The sequence below is a fragment of the Balaenoptera ricei genome, chromosome 4 (genome assembly GCF_028023285.1).
Source record: "Balaenoptera ricei isolate mBalRic1 chromosome 4, mBalRic1.hap2, whole genome shotgun sequence".
Taxonomy (NCBI): Eukaryota; Metazoa; Chordata; class Mammalia; order Artiodactyla; family Balaenopteridae; genus Balaenoptera; species Balaenoptera ricei.
Window position 1 is genome coordinate 18,029,253 of NC_082642.1, and position 15,226 is coordinate 18,044,478.

Here is a 15,226-nt window from a genome sequence, read left to right on the forward strand (position 1 = left end):
TCAGATAACCCTCTCTTTTGTCGCTCAAGAAAACTCTGTTGAATGAGATCATTGAGGACTAGCTAAAAAGTGTTCCTCACATGTAAGGGGTTATATTTATTAGTAATATCTGATCCTGGTTTTTGCAAAGTATATTCTAGGGAATGTTAGCCACTCAAGATTCTGCGAAACGGTTCATGGTCAAATGAACTTCGGAAATGCTGAGAGCTATATCGCCTTCTTAGAAATGTACAGTGAGAATGAGTGTCTTTAAAGCCCTGAAAACTCCTGTAGCAAAGAAGCCCGGCCTTAAACCCCAGGACCCCCTCCACCCTGCAGCGTTTCCTGTCCACAGGGTGTTTTGGAAACACTGTACATCTGCATTCAATGAGAGAAAACAAACAATATCATTTAAAACTCCCCTTTCCCAACTGGGATTTTCTTAGTATATTTTTTTTCCACAAATGAAGAGTAACTGAATTACTTTACATATGGTATGAAAGACCGGTTGTGGCAGTATTCATTCTACTGATCCTTCTTTTTCAACTAAGATGCATCTGAACTCATCAGAAGTAGTCAGGATGGAGGCACCCATTTTAAAGCAAGGGCAGGTCTTGGGGGCCAGGGCTGGCCTCCCAGTCCTGCACTCACAGCGGATAAGGTAGGGCAAGACCCCTGCCTCCTATTTCTGTTCCCTCAGCCTATTTCAAAACCAAATCATGACACAAATGCCTCACCCTGATACTGACAAGGCTGTCTGGGGACAGAGTGGAAGGGGTCACCTTGGTGGGAAAGGCTCCCAGACCTTCAGGACCCCAGCCTCCAAGGGGTCTCAGGAGAGAGACTGGGGTTAACATAAACCAGGGGGCCTGATCTTGAAAGTTAAAAAGAAACTGTCACATGAAAATCCCAGTGCACAAATGGGCAGTGCCGCTGAGTGGTTTAAGCACGGACTTCTCTGTCGGCCCTTGGATCAAATCCTGCCCCACCTCTCTTCAGCTATGTGACAGTCTGGCAGTTACTTCCCCCCTCTGAGCCTCTGTTTGTCCATCTGCAAAATGGGAATAAGGACCGTGATTCATAAGGGGTAGTCAGGATTGAATAAGATCTTAGCACAGTAACTGAACCAACAGTCAGTCACTCTTATTACCCTCAGTGCTCCGTATCCGCAGGTTCTGAATTTAGATCCCCGCTTGGTTGAATCCGTGGGTTCAGAACCTGCAAATGCAAAGGGTCAACTGTATTATGCCATTTTATGTAAGGGATTTAAGCATCCACGGACTTTGGTATCTGTGGGTAGCCTGGAACCAATCCCCTCGGATACTGAGGGACGACCACGTGTGTGTGTATATTACGTATACACATACACACATATATATGCATTCTCCACCCCAATCCCACATATCTATACATACATACATACATACATAATGAGATAGTGATTCCCTTCATTAAAACTCTTTGCTTTCTAAAAGCTTCAGCACTGAGATCCTTACTCCAATCCTCAGATGGGAAGATCACTAGGAGGACTTACTAGGAATACAGATTCCTGCTCCCCACACCCCTTTCAAGATTCTGGCTCTGAGGTCATGGGCAGGGTCCAGGCATGTGTGTTGTTACAAGCTCCCTAGGTGGGCGCCCTCAGGTGCTTGGCAAGCACACTGACAAACCCTACCTTGTTCAGGTAAAGCATGATTCACTTTAAACGTGTACTCACCCATGTGTCACCCACGAACACTCTCAAGCAAAAGCCGGGTCTATCTCTGCAGGTGGCCAAAGGTCACGTGACCCACCCACACACTTTTCCTGCCACGTGGCACCGGGGCCGCTGCCTGTGTGGCTGAGCCCTGTAACAGAAGTGACGTCACACTTTCTGGAGCTGCTTCGTGACGGGGGATGCATTTGGGCCCTGGAGGATGGCGGTGGGTGATGGAGACAGGGCACAGCTGAGAAGGAAGTGACGTGAACAAAGTCAGGGGGCAGAAAAGGCGAAGAGGGCTGGGGTGGGGGAGTGGAGCACCTGCTGTGAGGGTAGGTGAGGAGGCCAGGTGGGGAAGGTCGTTAGTCAGCCGAGGGAGGCTGTGAAGGCCTTGCTGGGCCTCAGTGGAAGCATCATGGCGGCCAGTGCAGGCTTCTGAGCAGCAAGTGATGCGATCCGATTCATGGACCAGGAGTAATGCTCGGCCACTGTCGGCAGGACGGATGGAGGCAGGCAGAGGGACTCAGGATTACCTGCTCAGAGGCTGTTACAGTGTCATTCCCAGGAGAGGAAGCGAGGGACCCACCTCAGGACCAGGAAGTGATTGCAGGGAGGGAGGGAGGGAGGTGAGAGGTGCTGGGAGGGGCCCCTGCACTAGGTGATGGCTGCACAAAGCCCCCAGAGGAGGTGAGGCAACAGGATGGTGTGAGTTTGGGGAAGAGGGAGAAGGAGGAGACTCAATGTGGCTTAGCAGTCGAGGGGAGAGGGGGCCAGAGAGAAGGTCATGGGTTTGGGTTAGGCCTGCTGCACATGAGGTGACAGAGCAGTGATGGCAAAGCCCACATGCCTCTCCCATTGCCCACTGCCACCCTCCGATGGCCAAGTGTCACCCCCTTCATCTTACCTTCCTGCTGGGGTGGGAGGCTGGGCTGGGGCTGGGGCTGAAGGAGTGGCCAGCTGCCACAGACACTCTTGAGGCCAGGAAGTGATGATGACACCAAGGGGAGGGGAGGGAGGAGGAGAGGGGAGGAGGAGAAGGAAGGGGAGGGGAGGGGGGAGGAGAGGGGAGGAGGGGAAGGAAGGGGAGGGGAGGGGGGAGGAGAGGGGAGGAGGGGAAGGAAGGGGAGGGGAGGGGAGAGGAGAGAGCAAGAAAGAGAAGGAGAGGAGGAGAAAATGCAGAATAGGAGGAAAGTATGGGGGAGGGAAGAGGATGAGAGAGGAGGGGAAGGGAGGGAAGAGGGGAGGAGAGAGGAGGAGGAGGGATGCCTTGACTAACCAAGTACGCAGACCACAGCCAGAGTGGCAGTGACTGAGACACACCCCAGGGGCTTTCTCTAGTTTTGTTCCCCCCACAGACACTCCCAAAGCACAGGAAGGTTTCTTTAAATACAACTAGGCAAGTCAACACAGAGCAGGTGTACTTACAGGCGCTCACTAGGCGTGGCCTGGGTCCTTAAACGGTGTTCAAAGAGAGGATACTGGGCCTTTTGTTAGGCACCTCATCAGTACTGCGGCACTTTCTAGGACTAGGATAGAGGAGCCCATTTCACAGAGGAGCAAACTGAGGCTCTGACTGAGTCCAGCGCTCACCCAGGACTCCACAGCTGGTAAGGCACAGAGGCAGGATTTGAACCCAGGTGGGTCTGTCTCCAGAGTTGGAGATCCGCCACAGAGGAGGCAGCTGCTGGCAGGGACAGGGTGACCCTCTCCATTCCTGGACGTCCAGTCTCACCCCTGCAGGCTCCGGGCTCCCGGCATGTTCAGGAGGCCACAAATGCCATTTTTTCCCAATCATTTGAAATCAGGTTTTATTTTTCTTAAATCAACATTCACTTTGTCTCCTTCAAGACTAATTCTGCTGCTGACAGGACGTCATTGGAAGTGACTCGTTTGCATTCGCCCGGCTGGGGGCTTGGGTCCTGCCACTGTGCAGAGCCTGACAGAACTGATGGACAGAGCAGGCTTCCTGGAACTGATTTTTCCACTTGCACTGGCATTTTTCACTCGTGATTTGTGATTGATTAGAAGGTCAGGAGTTGCGGATATTTAATTTTGGCTCACTGATTATACTGGTTATGTAGATGGATCCAATTAGAAGCTGGGGCTTAAGAAAATGAAATAGAATTTTCAGAACTTTGAAGATTTGGTCATAGATTTTCTGGGACTGGCCCTTACTTTAGTTGTTCCTCATGCTTCTGATTGCTAAGGTTATGGAAAATGAAGGAGCGCCAAGGGGAAGGCCTGGAAGATGTGGTCAAATTCCACCTTTTTAGAATATTATAATAGAAAACGCACTTGGCCAATAAGAGATTAGCGAACTCCTGCCATGGTCAGAGGCTGGAGACACGGATGTGTCAGTCTGCTCCTGTCAGGGAAATAGCCATGCTAGGCATTTCTCATGGAGGGAATTCAGTTCAGGGGATTGCTTACACAGAAGATGGGAAAGCTTGGAAGCCTACTAGGAGATGTGAAACAGCTGGGAGCTTGGCAACAGCAGGAAGCTGAGGGACAGATGGATCAGGAAGAAAATGGTTATCAGAAGCCAGAAGCCAGAAGCCAGCTGCCAGGCGGGGCTGGACCATAGCAGGAGGGGCTATCAGAGGAGACCAAAAAACATCACTAAAACAGAAGAGGGAGGAAAAGACAGAGAGACACCCTGGCTTCTCCTTTCTTTCCACTTTTCAATCTCCAATCAGTGCTCCCACGAGTAGAAACTAGCCCAAAGCCTGTTGCCAGGAAGCCTAGGAAACATAGGCAGCAGCACAGGGAAAGGAGGGAAAGGCACCTGAGAGCAAATGGACACCGAGGGGCGCTCAGGGGAGTGGCCCCCAGGCCCTGCCCTCCAAGAGCTCCCAGTCTGACTCAGGCCAGGGAAGAGGGGAGGGGTCATCATTAACTGACCCTTCCTTGTGCCATGCAGTGTGCCAGGTTCTTTCCATATGTACTGTAGCTCTCTTAATCCTCAACACAACCTTGCACGGCAGTACCATCCCCACTTTACACAAGAGGAAACTGAGGCTTGGCAGGGTTGGGAGGGTGACAGTAAAGACACGGGAGGGCGGGGGTTTGGATGCAGCCTCACAGAGCCCAGGCTCCTGTTGGCATTCCCAGTACCTGTGGCTGCCTTTCTCCTGACGTCCATCAGCCTTTGGGCTAATGTGACCTTTTCCAAATGCAGACAGACATTAATCCCAATCTTAAAGGACAATGAAGTTAATCAAAGGGAGCACTTACTGAATTGAAACAAAACAGACTATTTTATTCGCCTTACTTTTAACTCCTATTAAGTACTTAAAAGCTCAATGGAAATGTTTTCTTTTATTAAAGTTCACTGTTTTAAGCTTTAAAAGAGATGGAAACCTCTCTAAAACTTCCCTAGATCCCAGATCTTTGGCTCACCACAATCCCACAGGCTAGCCCACAGCTGTAGCTGGCGTGCTTACATGTGTCTGGGCAAGTGTGAGATGTGAGTGACTCTGAACACCCGCTTTGTGGCACTTTTCACACTTGTAATTGTTCAGTGATATGTAATTCTTGTTCATTGTCATTCCCATCCTCCTGGATCACAAACTCTCGCAAGGGCAGAGGCAGTTCTGGTTTACATCCCGCTCTCTACAGCCTCTGGTGCCTGCTGCTGCCTCTGTCCTTTGCCTGTCTGCATCGCAGATGTGGTCAGCCAGGAAGTATTTATCAGACACCTCGGTGCCAGGGCCTGTGACAGATGCAGACATTTTTCTTCATCAACCTATTCATTCCAGGAGCGTTATCTATCATCTACTCTGAACCAGGCCCAGTGGCCAGGCACTGACGGGAGAGAGGGAAGCAAAGTAGCCATGTTCCCTCCTACCAAATTTTGTTTTCTAAGCCTCACAGGCTTGCAAGGCAGGCATCATTATCCTCTTTTTATAAATGAGGCTCAAACAGGATGAGAAGGCTTCCAAAAGCACACTCCTGATTTGGAAGTGACCGGGCTGGGCATCTCACCTCTCCTCCCTGCCCGATACTGCCCCTCCTCCTTGCTGGGCAGGGCAGGAGGCAGAGAGAGAACCTGCAAATTAACTAGAGAAATTGGAAGATGCCGTTGCTTTATGTGTTTCCCATAATAAGAGAAGAATATAAAAGACCCTTGTAATCCACTAGCCACGGATAAACAAGATCTTGTCTGTAAGGCCCTTAACCCAGCGCCTGGCAGGTAACAGTCACACAACAAATCTAAGACAGTAGTCTGTAATTACTTTTTTTTAAGAACAAAATGGGACCATTTTTTAAAACCCAAAAAAGGAACAATTTTTCCCTCCAGGGGACATTCAGCCTTGTCTGGAGACAGGTGTCATAACTAGGGGTGGGGTGCTACTGACATCTAATGGGTAGAGACCAGGGATGCTGATAATCGTCCTACGATGCACAGGACGGCCCTACAACGAAGAATGCTGTGGCCCAAATGCCAATAGTTCAGAGGATGGGAAGCTGGTCTCCTGGAGAGCTTTCTTGCATCATTATTTTTTATAACATTATTTTCAACAGACACAGAGAGATCTATTACATGGCTGATGATCTAGAATTAGTTGGAAGACTCCTTTTTTCTTGTAACCTAAGTATAGGATTAATCTGCTTCATCCCAGCTTCACAGATGAGCTTCGGCGCGTTGCCACTCTTTGACTCATCCCACGCCCCCTCCATCTTGTTGGCTCTCTCAAGGACCATGGAGGAGTTAGACAAGACCTACTTCTTTGCAGAAAGAGTCAGGACTCCAAGACTTAGTTCCTATTTTTAAGTGCTCTCCCTCTCTGAGATCCTTCTCTCCCTGTCGCAGGCCTGGAGGCCCCTCTTAGCCCCGTTATGATCTTGAGGGAATGTTAACGCACTTCCAATAACGGGAAATCTGAAAGCCAGCGCTGTGTGACGTGAGCCCAGCCAGATTAGAACAACTTCAAATCCCTTTAGACTTAAGGAACAGCGGCCTTGTCGGAATTGTAGGGATAATTAGAAAATATGGTCCCGCTTTCTCTAATCCGGGTGAGGTTCTGGGATTGCAGAGGTGTCAGCTGGGAAGCAGCTACATTTTCTCTAACAGGTGAGGCTATAACAGACCTTCCAAGACACCCTACACGCATAACCAAAGGGACTCTAGCCCCTTTGCTCCACATTGGCCAAAGGTCGGGTCCCTAGTTTGTCGTATGTCAATTGCACCTCAATAGAGCCCTTTTTTTTAAAGTCGAAGCTCTAGGTGGGAACCTGGTTATAACTCTGGCTGTAGAGATAAGGATTTCAATAAAATTCACAGAACAGGAGCCAGGAGGAGCCTTGGTGGTCATCTGACACCCCTCCCCCTGCTAGAAGCCAGAGAAGGGACTTGCTAAATTGGCCTACTGATGTGGAAGCTGGGACTCGAATTCGTGTTTTCCCAGCTTGCGCTCTAGATGGCTTCCCAATTACAATGGCACCTACGGAGAATAACCCCCTCACTGAATGACATGCTGCCCGCTCCCATGCTCTTCTTTCCAAACAGGGAGAAATCACAAGGCACAGCACTGGGGTCACGAAAAGGGCCACCTGACATTCATGAAACATCTTTAAGTTTGCATGGAATTTTCATCCTTGTTATTGTGTGTAATCTTCTTAAAAACCAGGAAGAAAAGGCAGGTAGTGTCAAAATTTCCTTGGCAGATGAGGAAACTGAGGCACAATGGGGTTCAGTGACTTTCCCCAGGTCACTCAGACGCTAACAGCAGGGCAGGCCCTCAGCTGCAGTTCTCCTAACCCGTGTTCCAGGACATCACCCACTCCTCTGGCGACTACATTTGTTCCAGCCCCAGGAAATCCAAAAGGCAGTAGAAACCTCAGGGTGCCCAGAAATCCCCAGCGGAAGCCACCCAAGTTTGGGAGACTCCCTTTGGAAATGGAGAGAAAGAACCTGAAAGAGCAAGGCACTCACTGACATGGAGGGTGGGCGTCTGACTGGCCAGAGGAGCCCAGGGCCTCTTGCTGGCACCTGGGAAAGGAAGGCCCCTTGTCCAGGGCAGGGGGATGGAATGGATATTCCTTGACTCTGGTTCTCCCATCAGAATAAGAAGAAAAAAAAGAGAAAAAGGCCACACACCCCCCATCTCCCTGCACCCCTCCAGGAGCAAAGGTTAGGCCCCTCCGGCCCACAGGTGGACTCTGTCCCTTGGCTACTTTGAAAACCAGCTTGTCCAAAGTCCTGTTTCCAATCTCTTATTTTGCACCAGACGTCAACAGGGAAACTTCTTGGAAGGAACCACATCTTCCAATGGATGAGTCAGTGTGTTTGCCTTAATGGCATCGACATTCCGGGGGCAGGACCTGTACTGATCCACTCAAATCTGCCCGGATGGGCTTCACTGCCATGTAGCCTCAGGGGGAGCTGCCCCAGCCTCTCTGTATAGGAATGTCCTTCTCTCCCTCCTCCCTGTCCCCTGCCTGTCACACCCACACTGGGAGGACTTCATCATTAACTGATAGTGGGGAGTCGCTAGACAAATGTACACAGAGGTAGGAAGGGAAAACGTGAAAAAGCATTGCCTGTGGGTAGGAAGCAGGGGAAGAGCTGGGTGCCAGGCAGCAGCCGGTTGGCGGCTAAGGGCTGGGGGTTGGTACAAGTCTAGCACCAAAGTTCTAGGGTGTGCATGTGGCGGGATTGTCTCTGAGTGCATTGCTATGTACCAGTCACCTACAGAACCAAAACTCAACGGCCTCTGGGCCTCCATAGGGCTCTAGACCACTAAGAAGCTCCGAGTGGGCAGGGAGGGGAAAGAAAGACCCACTGCTGCTCCTCCACCCGTGCAACATTGTGTCCTTTCTTAACCTCTCTGAGCCCCTTCTGGCAAGTAGGTAGACTAATCCTTGCCCACCTCTCAAAGTTGCCACGGGTCTTCTTATGGTCAGGCTACTCAAGATGGCTGTTCTCTTGCTCTCTGGACATCCCCGGTTCAACCAGTGCCTGCTTCACCTACACCCTACACACAAAACTGACCTTCCTACATACTTGCCCCAGCTAGTGACAGCTTCTCAAAGGGGTGGTGAGGGGTGTGCGCCTCTACTGGTTTCCCTGCTAACTAATGAACCCACCTGATGTCACTCCCCTATAACTGGCAACCTCCCCGTGCCCCTGGGAGCGAAGACTGCCACCACGTCCTGCCCACTATCTGTCTCACACGATGGAGTGTCACTCCAGGAGCTTACTTCAGCTGTGTAAGCTCCCCCATCCATTAAAACACAGATGTCTCTGTTGCTAACCCTGGGCTCTTTTTTGGTCTTGAAGCTGGGCAAGCACAGGCCTTGTAGGCCTCCTGAGTGCATCCCAATAAACTTCAAGAAGCTAGAGAATAGCACAGTCCTAAAATCCTGGAGTGCTTCCCATGTGCCAGGGTGAGGCATGTATCTGTTAGGACGTGTTGGGGGGTTGTTTGCCTACCCAAGCCACAGTTCTCCCCTGCCCCGCTTCCAGTCCAGTCTCACGTTTGTTCTGGGACCCACCCAGCTCCAGCAGGAAACCATGTTATTGGTTCTGGGGTGCCCTAAGTTGCCTGGTCGGGCTGCAAGGATTTACATTTCATGGTTAAGGGAGGGGGCTCTTGTACTCATCTCCGACTCTCACAATAAGGCAGGTACTTGCCATTTTCCCTGCAGCCGTGTGGAGACTCTGAAGAAAACCATCTTAGGAGGATGTCCACAGCAAGGATGGCAGAGCCCAGACACAAGGACGGCCAGCATTCTTAATGACATCGTTGAGCCACCTGTAGTCCCTCACCTGCTTAGTCGAAATTCAACCTCTGTACCTTGACACGAAATTGAATCTCAGAGACAGAGTTTTGGGTGAAGTAGAAAAAAATAGCTTTATTGCTTTTCCAGGCAAAAGGGGCCACAGTGGGCTAATGTCCTCAAAACTGCATCCCGACCTGGAGGGCATAGTGAGGAGTTTTATAGTAAGGGTTCAAAGAGGGCCTGATCAGCTCATGGACATTCTTCCGATTGGTTGGTGGGGAGGTAAGTGGGAGTCAGCCTCATCAACCTTCTGGTTCCAGTAGGTCTGGAGTCTACGTGCTTGTGAGCAGCATACAGTTAACTTCTCCCACGTTAAGGGGGTTTCAGAATCTGCAAAACAGCTCAAAGATATTGTTGTGTGTATCCCTTGAGGGGGAACCAGGACCCTGCCCGAAGGCTACGCTATTGCATCTTGACTGTTCCCCCCTTGTCTCTGCATCCCCTCCCTTCCCTGATTAGCAACTGTTTGAACCTGCCCGTTGGAAATCAGGGAAGGTCATGGAGGTTGAATGAAGCCTATTTCCTGCAAACCAGAAAACAGGAGGACACAGAAAGGCTCTTGTGCCCAAGAGCCCCACTGGGTCCTGCTCGGTTTCACATGGAGTCTGCCTTACCCCCGGACTTCTAGAATTGTGAGAAAACAAATAGCCCTATTTTTCAAGCGGGTTTCTGTGACTGGCTACCCAAGCATCTTAACTGCCTGAGGTGAGGGTGTCTTTCTCACACCAGCCACTGAAGCTGTCCCGGGTGCTGCTGGAAACTGCCACACTTCTCCTCACACCCTAGGAAGCAAAGCAGCCACACGGTGGTGGGATAGAGCGAGGTCACTATCTCCCCCCGCCCCCAGGATCAACGGTCACTCTCAGGTCACCCTGTCGTGCAGGTCCTCCCCTCCTCCCAGCCTGCCTTATGTCCTGGAATGCCTGTCCCAAACCTCTGTTTCCATTCTGTTCCTGAGTCTTCTCCAGACCTGGATGGAACCCTGGACGCTGACGCATGCGGGCCCCCAGGCCCTTCCCTTGTGGGCGGGCTCCTCATTTGGACCTGCACGCCTTGCCTCTGCTCAGGGGCCCACCCAGACCCCACAGGACTCAGGGGGACCCTCTGTCTTGCAAGAAGCCCCTGCCCCTCTCCTGTCATCAGCGGCAGCCACTGAAGGGCTTCAGGTAGTATGAAAGGTATGTTTAATAGCTCCATGTTTAGAAAGACCCTGCTGGAGGCCCTGTGGAGGGTGGATCATGAAGTGGGCCCAGTGGGCCTGTGCAAGGCTGACAGGTTGATCGATCTTCTCTGGAGTCCCAGCTTTGACACTGAGTCATTCTTTTGAAAGGAATAATAAATATACAGTAATAAAGGTTACCATTTTTGAGTACTTACCATATCCCAGGCCCAGTGCTAGACCCCTCCCAACCATTTACTTATTGAGTCCTCACAATAACTCAATAACCATTTTTGATCCCCATTTTATAGATGAGGCTCCGTGCTGTTCAGAACGTTTATGTAACCTGTCCAAACGCCCCCAGCTGCAAAGCAGCAGAGCCCACAGTAAACCCAGATCCAAAAGCCCTGCTGGCTCTTAAGCAAGTGCTGGTTCCCGTCCTGTAACACACATCATGAACAACACATTTCACAGGGCAGGAGAGTAGAAGGGCTGGCCAGTGGGGCTTTCTCAGGAGCGCCGTGTTGGATAAACTTGCATTTGTTCATTGTTTATTGGGGCAGAGCCCTCCCCGGGCTCTGGGACCTGAGCAGCCACCCAGGGCAGAAGAGGCCGGTCTAGGAGCAGGTCTCAAGGCCCTTCAGGATCCTGATTCCCCTCGGCTCTGAGCTCAGGGATGTGAAAATGATACATGTGGGAACAGTGGGCCCCATTGTATTCAGGTTGTGCTCTCTTTATGGGTGGGCAGTGGGTGGGCATGATGCCGGCGGTGGGGGCCTGGGGAAAGGATGCCAAAAAACCCCGAGGTTCTTGTGTGTCCTAGAGATGGGCCTTGGGTGGGTGAGCAGGTCAGTCCACAAGACCAGATACTTGCAAACGAAGAGGAGGAAGAAAAGTTTTCATGTTCTGTCCCCTTTTGGATTTCTGGACGCCAGTGGGAAATGCTGGTAAGAATCCAGCAGGACCTTGATCGGTAATGCTGTTAAATCTCTAGAACCTGAGAGTTTGTTTATATTCACTTGTCTTTCATTTTTGCTTATTCACCACCATGCTTTGAAAAAAGAGACCTTTAGCTGATTGCAAAACGTCCCTGATCAGCCAGACTCTGACCGTGCCCTGCCTCCGCCTGCAGTATTTCCTCCAATGCAGAGGCCAGGCAGGCCGCCCTCAAGCCTGAGAAATCACTGAAAAGGGAGTCTAGCTGAGCTCCCAGCTCCCAGTCACAGCACTTTCCCTCCCTGATTTCAACCTTGTTAGTTAAAGAAGCAGACTGGGCCTGGCTGTAAGGGAGACTATTGAGCCTGCCTCTCAAAAGCAAGGGCACCACTGTGAGAACCAGTTGGCACGGTGACTGAGCCAGGAAGATGCTTTCAAAACGGGCAATTTAATTTAAACAATCATTGCATTTTTAACTAAATGTCACATTCCCATAATTGCGAGGACAGCTAATTGGGCAACTAATTGTTTGGAATCTTTTATTTCTGTTCTCTTAGTCCACTTAATGTGTGTGAATGCACACACACATGCACACACACACACAGTCCCTCACAATATGGGCCAAGTTACTAATCCCATGGTTACCAATGACGGAAATTCTGAAGAGCTTGGTCTCAATGATTGACCATTTGGTGGTGGTTGATTCATGGTTGATTCATCAGCGTCCTCATTTCCTAATCGTGTTCAACCCAAGATGCCACCTCATCCCCCTCCTCCCACACCGAGGACGTTGATCCCCCTCGCATCCGGAGAGGGTTGATGAGGGTCAAGATATTGTCAAGCCCCGTGCAGATGCACACCCACTGGACGGAGATGAAATTTACCTAGTGGAGGGCCTCTGACTTGGGAAAGTAATCACCTGGACCTTCATGCATTTTTAAATTCTGAAGCCCCTGGTCTAAGCACACACCTAGGTTGACTTGTATATCCATCTTTTCTAAACACTGACATTGGTGAAAAAAGCAGATGTTGTCCTCTGAGGGAGAAATTGCTTGGACTATGTGCAGGTGTGTTATTTGCTGGGATGAATCCTGGATTCCATGGCTATAGGCTTGGTGCCTGAAATGGAACTCAGCTCTCTGAGTTCACTGCTTTGATATACTAATTGCCATGAAATAGTCTTTGTTTTAAACGTTGTTTCCAAAACTCTGATCCTGTGAACAACTCCGTTTTGCTGGGTTCCTGTGTGAACAACTCCGTTTTGCTGGGTTCCTGTGTTAGCTGACTTCAGAGATAATGTGTTCACCGTACCCTGGGACAGACTGTCCCTCCAAAAAAAACAACATGGAGGGCTGGTTCACTCACCTTAATTATTTTTTAAAATCCAAATTGCTGTTCTGAATAAGCTAGAAGGAACCGAATGTGCTCAACTTGTGTTTCCGCCCAGGGCAGCAGGCTGACTCTGCGGTTTGAGCTGAAATCCAGAGGTGAAGACCTGGGAAACAAGAGCCCGTCACCCCGTGGGGGAAATGGAAACCCTACCCATCTCAGATGACAAATGCCATTCTGATCGCTCAACCTTGACTGCGAGCCTTTTCAATGCAAATCTTTCCCTTTGTTCTGATTTCCTGACAACTGTTTAATCATGCTCTATTCATAGAAGTTACAGTAGAATTCTCTTGTTTCCCACATATCAAATAAGATAATGCACAGGGAAATCAAGTTCTGGAAACAAATATTTGAGTTATAAGTCTCCCACCAGTAGTGAAATCCTAAGTTGTGTTGAAGGCTAGATGTGTGGATATGGACCAGGGGACAGGGAGGCCATTTATCCTCCACAAACATTTCCTTGTAAATTTGCCCTCAACCCAAGGTCCAATCATCAATAAAATTTTAAAAATCTAATTTTAACAGCAAAATGGAAAGCCTTTAAAGAGGGAAACTGACATTTATGGAGTATCTTTCTAGTATATTATTTTTTCTGATTCCTACTATGACCCTATAGTGTAGGCTCCATTAACTGTATCTTATGGACAGAGAAACTGAGCGAGAGAGGAGAAATAATTGCCCAAGATTGCCTGCCCAAAAAGTTGCTGGTGCTGCTTTCCAAAACAGGTCATCTGCCACAAGTCCGACGTCCCAACAGCTGCCTGCCCAGCTGGTCATCGGTAGCTTTAGGTCAAGCAGCTGTTGCTGAAACTTCCCAAAGGCTCAAGACTATAGAACTGTCCTAAGGCCAGGCAAGGTGTTCGGCCACTCATTACAAAGCAAACGTGACCTGGTTTCATTCTGTCTGGTCCATCTCATCCCAGATGGCTTCAGGGACCTTGCAAGTCCCCTGAGCCCAAGAAAGGCAGAAGGGGATACAAGCTGTTTTTTTTTTTTTTTAAATAAAATCAATATATATATGATGTAGAAGAAAAAAGTCAACTCAATACAGAGAAATGCAGAGAATGAGAAATGAGAGTGAAAAATGAGAAATCCCATCATCCCGAGACAGCCATTGATAACATCTTAGCAAACACTCTCTTGGGCACTTTTCCAAACGTAAGTACACAACTGCAGGTATGCAGATCAGCATCAAAAGGGTCTTCCTTGGGAATTCCCTGGTGGTCCAGTGGTTAAGACTCCATGCTCTCACTGCTAAGGGCCCGGGTTCAATCCCTGGTCAGGGAACTAAGATCCCACAAGCCACATGGTGCAGCCAAAAATGAAAGGGGGTGGGGTCTTCCTTTACATGTTGCTTCATATCCTAATTATTTTCACTCAGAAATTTTAAAATCCCTGTCTTCAATCTCAACACTACAAGGTATTCCACTGTATGAATTTCCATCCTTTACCCAACCAATTTTTGACTATATAAATCATTTTTGCTTACGATTGTAGACAACAGTAGAAATATCCCTGAACATATATTGTTTTTGTTTGTTTCATTTTCTCCTTAAACATGAATTCCCAGAAGTAGAGGGCTAATCAAAGATCTAAGGCTATTTCTTTCTTTTCTTTTTCTTTCATTGCTATAAAAATCTGGTGAACAGCCAACTGGACAAAAACAGCTGCCTCAAAATGGCTAGAGGGAATTTTCTTTTATTCCTTGGGTTTTTCTTCTAGGCAGTGTTCTTCATCTATCCTTTGCCTTCTACGTGTTGCTTGCTTTCATATTTACATATTTCTTTTTGCTTTGGTCATTATAATGTAGGTACCTCTGACAAAACTTCCTTTGTGGACTCTGTCCCAATGTACCCAAAGGCTGTTTGTCTTCTCCAAGCTCTAGAAACTGGGGTAATGCAAGTCTCTCCAATTTTTTATATCCTGAAGGTGCAGTAAGGAGGAGGACTCATGTATAAACCTGGAGGATTTTGGCTTTCTCTCCTGGGATTTTATTTAAGCTATAGGCAGCTCCCCTAAGGCTTTAGAGTGGTCCCTAATAACCCCCCTTCAGAAAGGAACCTAAGGAATGTTAAGTCCTATTGTTATTGAGACCTTTCTAGGGTAGTTAGGGGTTTCTACTTGAGGTGCTTATTTTTGTTTGTTTGTTTTTTTGTTTTTTAACATCTTTATTGGAGTGTAATTGCTTTACAATGGTGTGTTAGTTTCTGCTTTATAACAAAGTGAATCAGTTATACATATATATATGTTCCTATACTTCTTCCCTCTTGCATCTCCCT